Source organism: Plectropomus leopardus, chromosome 2, assembly GCF_008729295.1.
Source record: "Plectropomus leopardus isolate mb chromosome 2, YSFRI_Pleo_2.0, whole genome shotgun sequence".
Taxonomy (NCBI): domain Eukaryota; kingdom Metazoa; phylum Chordata; class Actinopteri; order Perciformes; family Serranidae; genus Plectropomus; species Plectropomus leopardus.
This window is the reverse complement of record NC_056464.1, coordinates 40977404-40990169: the sequence shown is the minus strand read 5'-3', so window position 1 is coordinate 40990169 and position 12766 is coordinate 40977404. Positions and strand designations below refer to the sequence as shown.

The 12766-nt window shown below is 43.4% G+C and overlaps 1 pseudogene; it reads right to left on the bottom strand.

Moving 5' to 3' along the window:
* Positions 1–7503: 7503 nt before the first annotated feature.
* LOC121949654 lies at positions 7504–9284 on the bottom strand (annotated as a pseudogene).
* Between the last annotated feature and the right edge of the window lie 3482 nt (positions 9285–12766).

Sequence of the window (12766 nt, the reverse complement as noted above, 5' to 3'; positions counted from 1 at the left end):
CCGCAGGGCAAATTCCTCGACCAGCAGCGAGCGGATCAGAGTGCGAGGTCAGTCCGAGCACCCGTGGCTGCCTGGGCTCTGGTGTCGTGTCCAGGGTCATCTCAGAGGCGCAGATGCTCGCTGACATCGGGTCACGGAGGCGGTTTAAAGGCGCGTTCACAGTCCAGCAGGCGGTTCCTAAAAGGTTTTAAAAGCATGGAGGCAATGTGCTTGTTTTACTCAAAATCTGCTTTGTGTTTCTACAAATCACCACAGCTGATTTTGGCTGATCAGACGTCTGTTGAGGTTTTAGGAGGAAAGTGTGAGGTCACGCATTTAGCCGTGAGGAGCTGAAGATTTAACACTTCCTTGCATAAACTTTTGTCGCCGTTTGGCTTTTCGTTCACACGTCAGCAGCATTTTGGGGGCCCAGAGTGTAATTTTTTAAAAACATCACCCCGTCTGTCGCCGTGGAAACTGGTGCTGATCCTGTGGGAAAGGTGACGTCATGTTCGCACTTCACGAAGACAAACCGACACGGCGAGCAGGAGGACAACAACAACAACAATGATGGCGTCCTGCGGAGCTGTTCCTGCTGCTGACTCTGCGGAGGTTATTAACGCCATCACTTCTCGTGCGTTCGCCTTTGTCTTCGTGTTTGTTTATACTCGCCGCTCTGTAGCAGAACGCCTTTGTGTGTAGGCACGTGGTCTTCTTCTGTGGTGTGTCATTACAAAGTTACACCGCCACCTGCTGGCCTGGCGTGCAGACTGCAGTGTTTTGGGTTGTTTTTGTGGATCCGTGCACATGAGGATCGTTCTCAGTGTTTTTTTTAATGCACAGCAAAGACTTTTTAGTTTTTAGTCAGACCGTCTAAACGTGGCCTCAGATGATTATTCTCTGTAGATTTATCATTGTTTTTTTCCGTCATTTGATAGATTCATTTTCATTTTCCTAAAATGCCCCAGCCCCTCCCCAGTGGAAGTGATGCCGTGTATGTTTATAAAGTTTCTGTTGGGTCAGATGTGAATCAGCCGTCGCTGCTCTCCGTCCGGCTCCCTCGGCCAACATCCAGCCTTCACACTCCACTTGCAGCCTCTGCGTGGTGTTGCCATGGCAGCGGGCTGTAGCATGAAGGAATTCAGCCGCCATCGGTGGAAGTCTGACCGGAGGCTCCTCAGGATCCTCTCATGCGTCACACTAACTGCCCCCCCCCCCCCGGTTCACACCTAAACAGCTCTGACTCTGCTCGTTAGCACAAAATCATCCGTCCTCTCCCTCCGTCCCTCCGTCCCTCCGTCCCTCACTGTCTCTCTTTCCTCACAGATTCCAGATTCAGTTCATTCTTCTCTCACTGTTCTCTGTCTCACCGTGACTTTTAATCAATCAATCAATCAATCAGACTTAAACTGTGTAGCACTTTTCATACAACCAAAACCGTAACACAAATGGTTAATACAATACACACACAGAGACACACACAGACACACACACACACACACACAGACTTTGTAATTAATTAAAACACTAAAATGAGAGTACTCATTAACAGCCCGAACTGAGGAAACGCTACCATGAGTGAGGAAACACCAGAGGCAGAGTTGTTTAGGTATGAAAGATTTAAAAATAAATACATTGAAATAAATAATAATAATAAAAAAAAATACTCTAAGTATTTTATAAAAGGTATTGAAGGGATAACAGCACAAACTATAAAAAAAGATAAAAATGTTTTAAAAAAATAAAAAGATGTACCATTGAGTAACACAGTAAAACAGACCAAGATGTAAAAATAAATTGTCAATAAATAAGAAAAAAAACGAAAAATGAAGGTCTTGAGTTTGCTTTTTGGCCCTCCGTGCTCTCCGTCCTTTCGTTTTTCTGTTTCCTAATTTGGCTCCTCTCTCTCTCTCTTTCTTTCCTTATAGCTCCCTCTTTTCTTCACCTTCCTTCAGTCACTCATCCGTCCTCCATCGGCCCCCCGTGCTCCTTTTCTTTCTTCCTCCGTTTTGCTCCCCGTTTGCCTCCATCATTTTCTCCCGTCCTCCTCTTTCTCCTCCTCGCTCACGATCTGAGCCGCCGCCTCCGGCCTCCTCTCATCACGGCGAGCCCCCGCTGAGGGGAAGGGACAGTCACGCAGCCAGGAGCGAAGTAACAAGCTGCAGCAACAGAGACGTCTTAGGAGGAATGAGAGGGGCATCATGGGAAAAGCACAGGGCGTTTTTTCTGTGCTCCGTTATTTTCTCCTCCCTTCATCCTTCTCTTCTTCTTTTATCTGCATCTCGAGGTTTCTCGGTTTTTAACCCCGTCTCTCTGCTGTTTTCTCAACATGTTGCCCTCCCACACGCGCAAACTCCATTTCTAATAAAGTCATGAAATTTTCATTCCTGCTGGCCGCCTGCAGAGAGGTGACGGCGTTATCATTCACAGCAGCGCTTCGTGTTATTTCTCTCCGGATTTCAACAGCAGATGAAAGATGATCTTTGATTACGCCGTCCGTACAGTGCCGTCTCCCCGCGGAGGAGATTTAGATACTCAGAGTCTGTTCTGGGTCCGTTCGATGAGCTCCAGGTCTGAAACAGCCTCTGAGAAACTGTTATTAATGATTATTAAACGCCTGAACGTCAGCAGCAGACACAGAAGGCTACGTAGAGCGTAACATATAGACACAGAAGTCCACTGACAGGCGGCAACATGTGACGACTTAGTATGAAAAAGTGTCGAAGCATTTGAAGATATTCAGAGAAATTACATCACAATAAGCAAATAATTCCCTTTTTGGCACCAGAGGACCATTTTTAATGGAAAGTTTGAAGGGTTAACAACAAAAAAGTGTGCTTGTAGTGACGTATGTGGTATAATGCACGTCACATGACGTTTATGTCATCGTTTTCGTTTTAGGCTGAACCATGATGTTCGTGCTTTTGTGACCTAATCTGAAGGAAATAATGGAAAATCTAGATTCTTTATTTTGTTTTTAACCTACGTTGTTAGCATATTTTGAAAAAGACTCGACAGAAAATTAGGTGTGGAGGTTTTTGAGATTTCATCTAGAAACGAGGGAAAAATGTCCAGAAAACAATATTTATAATTCTCTTCATCATATATTTTAAATGATGATGTTCTTGTTAAGTTGCTTGCTGTGCCATGTTATTGAAAGAAATCAAGACAGTTTGCTCAGGCATCAGAGGGGTTAAAATCTGAAGCATTTTAGGTTTGATAGTTTCTATCACCTTCTGTTATTCCCTCTGATGTGTTCCCCAGTAAAGTCTGTGTTTCCTGCCGGCTGGACGTTTTTGCTGAAAGGTTGAAGTTTCAATCCCCTCTGCGGCCGTACGATAAATCACCGTGTCCTTGACTCAGACTAAAACCTCCACGATCGCTCGTCGCACAGCAGCCGTCCTGCTGAAGAGCGTCCGCTAAATGTCATCAATTATTAATGTTCACAGCGAAGCAACAGCACAACGCCGCTCCTCCTTGTAGGTGTCTGGACACCTGACGGCGAAGCATTACGGACGAAAGGTCATCACCCCAAACACGCCACGGCTCCCGGCCAGGAGCCGATCTGAGATAATATTTCAGCCTTTGAGATGAACTGAGCTGTAAATCTCCGAGGCTCCGTTAAACCATCATAGAGAGGAACCAATGAGTGCAGCTTAAACCCTCAGGCCCGCTTTAATGTCACACACTCACACCGCTCTGCGCACAGAATTCAATAATAATTATTATTATAAAATTTATTATATAATTATTATATAAATTAAAAATATTACACATTATCATACAATAATATGATTTCCTACTTTATTTTTTTTTACCCAACATCAGTCCTAATCATAAATATCAAATAGGTGAGATTTCTTTCAAAAACATGAAAAAAAACCTGTATTTCTAATTATCATTATTATGTTACAAAATCATATTTTAGAGCATTTAAATTTTTTTTTACTAATTTTCAGGTAAAGCTTGTTGTTTTCTTGCAGTTTCAACATTGACTTTTATATAAGAAATTCCAGTATATATATATATATATTTCTAACACCAGTAAAAAAGTGTCTGCTGAAAATGCAAACACGTAAACTCAGAGCCCATAATCATGTCATCACGTGCTGTTTTGTGTCCTGTGATGAGTCCTAAATCTCCGCCGTCGTCTTCAGAGCGGATCTCCATTTAAAGGCGCTCACGTTCTTGCAGCTAACCTCATGTGGGAGATAAGGGCCGCTGCAGACCGACCCTGGGCTTCGTTACACGGACCGGGCCTCGGCTCGGCTCTAATTTACTGCTTATCAGGTCTCCGGTGCAGCTTCAGACGCCTGCAGGCTGTCCCGGATCTGTCGGCTATAGCTAACAGGCAGCGCGCGAGGAAGAGCAGATAAGATGCATGGCACCCCGGGGAGCGTCTGAATCGCTGCGGATGGCCTTTAGCACGCCGCTTGTGTATTTGTGCATGTGTGTGTGCACAACCCTCAACTGACCAAATGGCCTTTAGGTGTTGATGTGTTTCTGCCGGCGTCGTGATAATTGTATTTGTGTGTGTGTGTGTGTGTGTGTGTGTGTGTGTGAGCAGACTGTATCAGAGTGTCAGCTCTGTATCAGATATATTTGGCTCCGGGTCAGCGCACCAGCTGATCTCGGTGCTTTACAGAGACACGGTGTGGACAGTTGTCACTAACGTTGATTTATTACCCAGAGTGCAGTGCTTGGCTGCTGTGCCGCATCACTTAAACAGGAATATCAGTTTATTGTTTCTTTCTCTCTATTGGATTTCGTGGCATTTTATTTTCACTACATTCAAACGGATCCACACGGACAAATGGAGAGAAAATCAATAAGAGACAGTATCAGAGGAGCTGCACGGTTTTGCCGCCGCGCTGCTTTTTGTTTTAAAGCAAATCCAAGAAAACACTTCAGCGCTGACCAGAATTTACTTAACTCTCCTCTGTCATAAAATAAATACCACATATTTTCAAAAATGATCCGTTTGCAGCATAATGCTGTTTGCAGAATTTGATTAAAACAAAGATGGCTTTGCTCCAGAACATCTCCTGTTTGTATTGTGAAGATTACCGATTAACTCCAACAGAAATGGTGTATCAGCCCACGCTGCTGCTGCTAATGTCGTCTTAGGGCAGTCTGAACTCCTGAGCCACGAGAGCACCCAACTCTGCTTATAACACCAGTGAGCTGATTAACTGCTGTGATCGTACAGCCTGCACGAAAACATCTCAACTTTTTAACAACAATTGGATTTAATGCCAGAATTAAATAATGAATTAATGCATAAAGAGAGAGAAAAACTGAACTTTTCTCTTGCAAACTTCCCTGTTAAAGGTTCTTGCTGCAGAGCTGCCAGATGCACAAACACCATCTTCAGGGAAACACTGACGCCACGTTAAGATGAGGAAAACAGAAAAGTCTTTCCTTTGCGTTTTTAAAAAAATTGTGTTAATATGATAACAGATCAGCAAAAACAACCAAAAACACTGTAGTCTGCACGCCAGGCCAGTAGTTGGCGGTGTAACTTTGTTGTGACGCACCACAGAAGAAGACCACGCTCCTGTTTTTATAAAGGCATTCTTCTACAGAGCGGCAGCAAAGGTCTGAACCTCACACCTAAAATCAATATCACCATTAACCGAACATTTTACTTTGATTACTATTAATGAACAATTATTTTGCTTTTTGCTCTTTTTTTTGTGTTTTGTTTTTTGCCCTCATAGTTCACTGACACAGTGTCATGTGACCATGGTGTGTTGGAGTGTAATAAACATCTGATTTATTATTATTGATTAAACTTTCCAGCATTATATAAAAATAAAAGCTCCATCTTTAACAAACTTCAGGTAAATTTAAGCACATTGTGCTGATAATAGTCCAACCTCTCCTGACTGCAGGACTCTGACTTCAGCTTCTGTCAAACTTCTGTGCTGTTAATCATTTTACTCAGGAATTAAAAACTTTTGAGTCGGCCTACTTCTCCTATAGCTGCCAACAGCCTGCCGACATTCACAGTTAGAGAAAGGCTGAAAATAAGCTCATGTGCTTGTGGCCCCAGGCCCCCAAAACATTCCTCATATTCACTTTCCACCTCTGTAAAAAGTGTTTGTTTCAGCGCTGTGGCTGTCAAACACTCCTTATTATCACTGGCTGTTCTAGTCTGATGCAGCTCTTGACCACTGGGAGGTTTTCTCCCATCAGAGCGATGCATGGCGGGTGTGAGGTGATGGCGGCTGGGTTTGGGAGCGCAACTGGCGTCCTTCGTGTCACTGATGTTATCCACACACACCACAGGAGGGAAAGTCCCTGAACAGCAGTAGGGACACACAAGTCCAGGAATGTAAGTGGAGCAGTGTGCTCGCTGTCAAAGCACATAAATCAAGTCTGACTGCATGATCTGACAGAACAAACAAACCCCAGGCTTTAAAGGAACACTGCAAAATAACATTATTCAGTTTCAAATTCAGAGTCAAAAGCCCAGAATGACACCCAGAAATAATACAAGTCCTGTTTTTCTGCTCTGATGGCTGTGGGATCAAAAATGTCAGTTTGAATGGGTTTCAATGGAGCATTTTTGGACCTGAACAGTCTGAATGTAACTATTTAGTTTCCACAGTGTATTTTAGACTTATTGTAGGAGCTGAGCTGCAAATTCACTGATTACACTCAAATACACAATCTGGACTACATTTAGGACACATGCATCAACACACACACAGTTATCACAACAGGAGGGAGGAAAAGCAGGTTAAATGTGCCAAACAGTCCCCGAGGGTTAACCCTTGGGACATTGATGGTCCCCAGAGGGTCAATCCTCCTGACTTTAGTAATGACTTTTGGTGCCATTGTGAGATTTTTTTGTGCCATTTGACATTTTGTGTTCCCAATGACATTTTGCATCACCAGCAGAATGTCATTTTGACTTTTTATGTGAAACATCTTAAAATCTACAGGATTGGCACAAAAGTTTGGACAGACATTCTCTTTGTTGATCCTCTGACTCTTAATGTAGGACTTCATCAAGGTCACATTTTAATGTGTCCAACGCTTTGGTTTATAACATGCAGAACTGATGTTATTCATATCATCAAAAGTGATGAAACTCGTTTATTAGTCACAAATCTGTTTTTTGTTTTTATTCAAAGTTTCCAGTGTTGATCTTTATTTGATTCATTATCTTATATTTATATTTGTCTCGACCTTTTCTTGTTTGATGGGGAAACAGCAGAGAAATATTCAGTTCTGAAATCACAGATACTACATATAACATCTGAACCCAAACTGAGACATCCACCTTAAAACTGAGACATCCACCTTAAAACTGACACATCCACCTTAAAACTGATTGACTTCTTCTCTGACTTAATGACTAAAGGCAGAGTTCAACTGATGAAAAAACTTTTACAGACACAATCATTTAGATTTAAACTGTTCGTGTATTTTGGATCATATGAAACATATTTTACATATTGTAAACATTTCATTTCATATAATTAAACATTTGTTTTAATGTCTGAAAACTTATAATCTGGACAATAACATAGAATAACATTGGTTTGTTCTGAACAGTGATTGGCCGATCAAACATGCAGTTATTGATATATTGTTTTCCTTTATTTGGATCGTATCAGTTTTCATGAAGTGGTTGCTGCTCGCCGTGGCTTAACTTTCTCTAACTGCTCTGTTTGGCCGTCACACAGAGCTTCAGTGGTAATATCTTCAGTTTATCTCCAGAGCTAATGTACGGAAACATCCTCTCAGTGAAAGTGTGTGTGAAGGTGTGTATATGTGTGTTAGTATCCGGATCAGAGAACGACAGTTTTCCTTTGTTCCAGTCCAGATTCACTCGGATCCTCTGGATCTTTTTCTCCACTCTCAGATTTGTCATTGATGCTGGTCCCGACCACGCTGAGTATTTTCCGTCAGAGAAACACATTCTCCAAATTCCAGACCCAATAAGTCCCTTCCTGTGGACAGACTCTGCTAACACGCCCAGTGACCAGCCTGTACTGTCTCCGACCTCGACGTCCCAGCTGTGAGTCCCTGAGTCAAAGCCCTCTGAGCCAAGGACGGAGCAATAATAATCAAACCGCTCTGGATTATCAGGAAGCTGCTGTACCTCATCTCCTGCCCTCATGCTGGTCAGTCTTCAGACAGGACGAGATGTGGGTTAGCAGTGTTTGGGTCCAGAATCAGAGGACTGTAGGAGACCATGTCCTTCATCTTGTTCCAGATGTTGAAGGTGAGGTTGCCCAGGTGTTTGGCCTCGTCTATCAGAGCTCCTGAGAGCAGCTGTGGATCCTCCAGCAGGGGGCGCTGCTGGACTCTGTCCACCGCAGCCTTGTATCTCTGCAGGAAGGAGACGTCTTCGGCTCTCAGCTCGTCCTCTGCGTCTCTGACCGTGTCTGAAAGAGCTGCTATCTCTCTGCTCAGAGCCTCCAGCTCCTCCTTCATCCTCTGACTCTTCTGCTCCTCTTCCTCCCTCAGTGCAGCCATCCTGGCCTCCTCTTCCTCCTCCAGAAACTGGTGAAGCTTCTTAAACTGCTCCTTAATCTGCGTCTCTGTGCGTCGGGCCTGGACATGAATGTGAGCTGCTGTTTGTTCAGACTTCACTTTGACTTCTTCAAAAACCTTTAACTTCTCCTTTAAGGGCTCCAGAGTCTCCTGAAGTTTCTTCTTGTGTTGTCGTGCAGCTTCATCGACGGGTCTGAATCTGTGGTCGCTGTGTTTTTCTGAATCTCTGCAGACGAGACACACCGGCTGCTGATGGTCCAGACAGAAGAGTTTGAGTTTCTCAGAGTGCAGACTGCAGAGAGCCTCTGAAGCTCTCGCAGCTTTCTCCTGTGAGAGGGACTCACATCGGCTCTTTAACGCAAAGTTAAATGGTGGTTCCTCCTTTGAAGATCTTCTCTTGCAGACTGGACACTCCTGAGTTTGTTTCTGTGTCCCCAGCTCTTCAGACAGTCTTTACAGAAGCTGTGGCCACATGACAGAACAACAGGATCTCTAAAGACATCATGACAGACCGGACAGCAGAGATCCTCCTCTGATCTGGAAGCCATTTAGTCTCTGAGTGAAGCTGAAAACACAGCGGACAGAAGTACAGTCGGCCCTCCCTCCTCGACTCACTTCACTGAAATTTACTTTCGCTTTGAGTCGTGTTTGTAGTCAAACTCACATTCAGTGCGTGGAGAGTCAGCAGGTCGAAGCAGCAGTGTCCGAGTTTCCACTTTTCTCTCCTGTAGCTGAACTCACTCAGAGGAGGGTGTTAGTTTGGTCTGAAGGTGAGTCTGATCGCCTGTGTTCAGTCTGCGTGTCTCTTCAGTGAGAAAGAAAATAAACAGTCTCCCACTTAAGTCAGGTGAGGGGCGGAGCTTCGTCATGCATCCTCTGCTAAATGCAGGTGCTGAACCTGTAAAACAGGTCTGAGTCTCTCTTGCAGGGTACTGAGTCATTCCAAGACAGACTGATGGTTAGCAGCAGGTCTTTGCAACAGTGTGTTTATATTCAAAAGTACTTTGATCGTGGGTGGGGGAGTTAAAATATAATTTAGTGGGGTAGTATGCATCATAAGCAATGCAACTTAACTTGCATGCATGCAGTAATGAGATATCATTGCATACTGCAGCTGAGGGTTAGCCTGGAAAACTGGAAACCATGGCATATAATGGAAAAACTGGCACCATAGAATTGAATATGGAGCCAGTAACAAACTATAGCGTGGCATGGCAGCCCTGAAATATTATTGTTTAAGTGTACCGTGAAGCATTTTCAGTAGTGTGAGCTTCCATGAAATTTGTAAGAAAGGCGTACATTTGGCACAACATGGGATCATTTGAATGACAGATTATTGGTATGGGCTAACAAAGGCCACTGTGCAAAATGGTACTATGAAGTATAGAATGAGTGGGACCCTGCAGTGTTCTTGGTAAGTAATACTGTGGAATACCATAGGCCCTACAGTACCATTTCCCTACAGTCATAGAAAAAGGGTACCATGAAATATATTCTAGGTCAGTGGTTCTTTGAGATCTTTTAGGCAGGGTTACCATAAGATATTGTAGGGAACAGGCATCCATAAATGCTGTTTTTCGTTGGCAACAGGGCTAGTTTCAGTTTCTTTTAGACGTTTGGCCTCTCATCCAAGAAGTTTCTTCAGTTCTGACCAACTGGAAGGTGGAGCAGGCTTTAAACCCTGCGTATGCATGTGCTACAGAGTCGTTAAGGTCACATATGGTCAACACCCACCACAGCTGGACCCTTCTAGGCCCGACGACCTACACGAATCCGAACTGGGTCAACGACTCACAAGCGGCCTTAACAACTATAAAACTCAGTGTCCACATGTGACCTTAACGACCCTGTAGCACACACCTCCAGAGGGTTTAAACCCTGCACACCCCTCCAGCCGGCTGAACTGAAGAAGCTTCTTGGATGAGAGGCCAAACGTCTTCAAGAAACTGAAACTAGTCCAGATGCCAATGAAACTTCACTAATGGATATACTGACAAGGATGACTGAGAACCATCATCAAGACAGGGAATACGCACTTTGTAATATGTCAGGTAGGGGCTATTAGTAAAGGGGTGATATTTATTGTTTTAGGTAAGGGGTACTGTTGAATATTTTAGGTAAGGGGTACCTTGAGGTATTTTACGTATAGGGCACTGTGGTGTATTTTAGGTAAACGGTATCAAGGGTCATTTTTAGTTAAGAGGTACTGTAAAGTACTACAGATGAGTGGTACAGTGAGGTATTTTAGGTAAGGTACAGCACATTTTTGGTTCCATAAGGTTCCATTGAATGTTGTACGACAGGCATTAGGCACCAGGAATACCAATGGATGGGTAGGATGGGACATCGTAACCATGGCCACAGGGTTAAGATGCAATAAAATATGGAGTTTGCTCATTTTTAATCATATTCTGGTAATGCCTGCGAGTTACTGTGTCATAATCGCATTCACAGTATTTTGAAAAAGAATAACTTCCACATTCACACGTTTTGTGTTCCTCTGATAAATCATCTCCGGCTCCACAGTCATTGTAAACGTGTTCAGTCCCACCGCAGTGATGTCAGCGTGATGTCAGCGTGATGTCAGCGACGCTTTAGAGCTCAACACTGACTTCTCCTATAACCAGAATACAAGCGGGAAGAGAAAAGGTTCATTTTGTGAGTTCTGCTGCTTTTCATCTCAGTTTCTTTTTCATCTCTTTCTCCTCAATCAGAATCTATGAGACCTAACCTCTTTGAAAGGAGACGCTGTGTCTGCGGGCTATTTTGTTTTTGTGTAAAACACAAGTGCGGCACATCAAACAGTCTGCAGAATTTGCTGACGTCTTTTTTTATGCTTGTTAACCTTTATTTCAGTGGAAAATAGAAATGACAGATAAATGGAAATTATTTTGCAATTATTATTATTGCTCTGAAAGAGAAAAAGGAGACTAGAAATGGTGATTGTGAAGCTTGGTTTGGGTCAATAGATGTCCTTTCATGCTCTGCAGGAGGCTCAAAAACAGACAATTAATGGATGAGCTTTGGCTTGCAGATGAGCGCTCTATAATTTAGGAAATGTGTTGCAACAGTTAAACGACCATATCAGTTCCAAAGCTACATCTTATTTTTTATTTGCATGGTTATTAAATAAAGTCCAGTTTGTGTAACGGGTGCTCAGCCGCCTCTTTTATGCGTTCTGGGTTGTGTTTTGTGTCTGTGCCGACTGAAGGAAAAACCCGGACCACAAACAGCTGCTGGCTGTTACAAAAGATGTGGACAGAATTCTAGTTTAAAACATTCAGGAAGTTACTTTACTGTTAGAAGTTTCTAGGATTTTAGGACAGTTTTAGGATTTGAGAACATTTCTAGAATTGAAAAACCTTTCTCAGATTTTAGGACATTTCTCAGATTGAGGACATTTCTATGATTTTGGGATGTTTTAATGATTTGAGGACATTTTGAAGAACATCTCTGGGATTTTTGGAAGTTTCTGGGATTTAAGGACATTTCTGTCGGGGGTGTGAGGGATACTCCACTGGCACTGTTTTGATAAACGCTCTATTTTGATGCTGTTTTGTGCACTTTGGCACCTCATGGATACTAAAACAATTCCCAGTGTGGATTACTGTATTGAGAATTAGAAAATGTTTGGGGGAGGGGTACTTGGCACATTATTTGGGGGTCCAGATTTGGTCCACGGGCCGTAAGTTGAGTATCATTGGTTCAGTATGTGAGAATATTGTCTTTGTTGGAATGAGGGCAAAAACTTGAATATTTTCTGCATATAAAAGTTTTCATAGTCTTCAATTGCACCTCCATCGTTATCATCTCTACAGCCGCCCCCCAAACTGCATTCCTCACTTGCTCCACAATCATCACAACGCTCTATTTGTTGTGTGTGTTTTATTTATCCAGCTGCACCGTGTGCTATTGTTTACCCTGCTGGCGATGTCCTTGGACATCCATACGTCTCGGAAATGGATAATACCTGCCAAAATCTAATTTCCACCCCCCCCCCCCCCATCAGACCTTGTAGGCAGATCCTTTTGGGTCCGCAGATAATATATATCTGATCTGTGCTGCTGTGGAAGAGATGGATTACAGAGGTGGAGGAAAAAGACCTGGGAAAAAGCAAACAGAGAGAGAGGAGGAAGACGGGAGACGTTATAGAAAGAGTGTAATGAGGAGCGACGCAGCAGCCACCGTCTCACAGGAACCACAGCACGAACACAGACCACGTGTTTGTTTGTGTGATATTCAACAAGTGCCTACAGGACTTTATTTATGTGTGTGT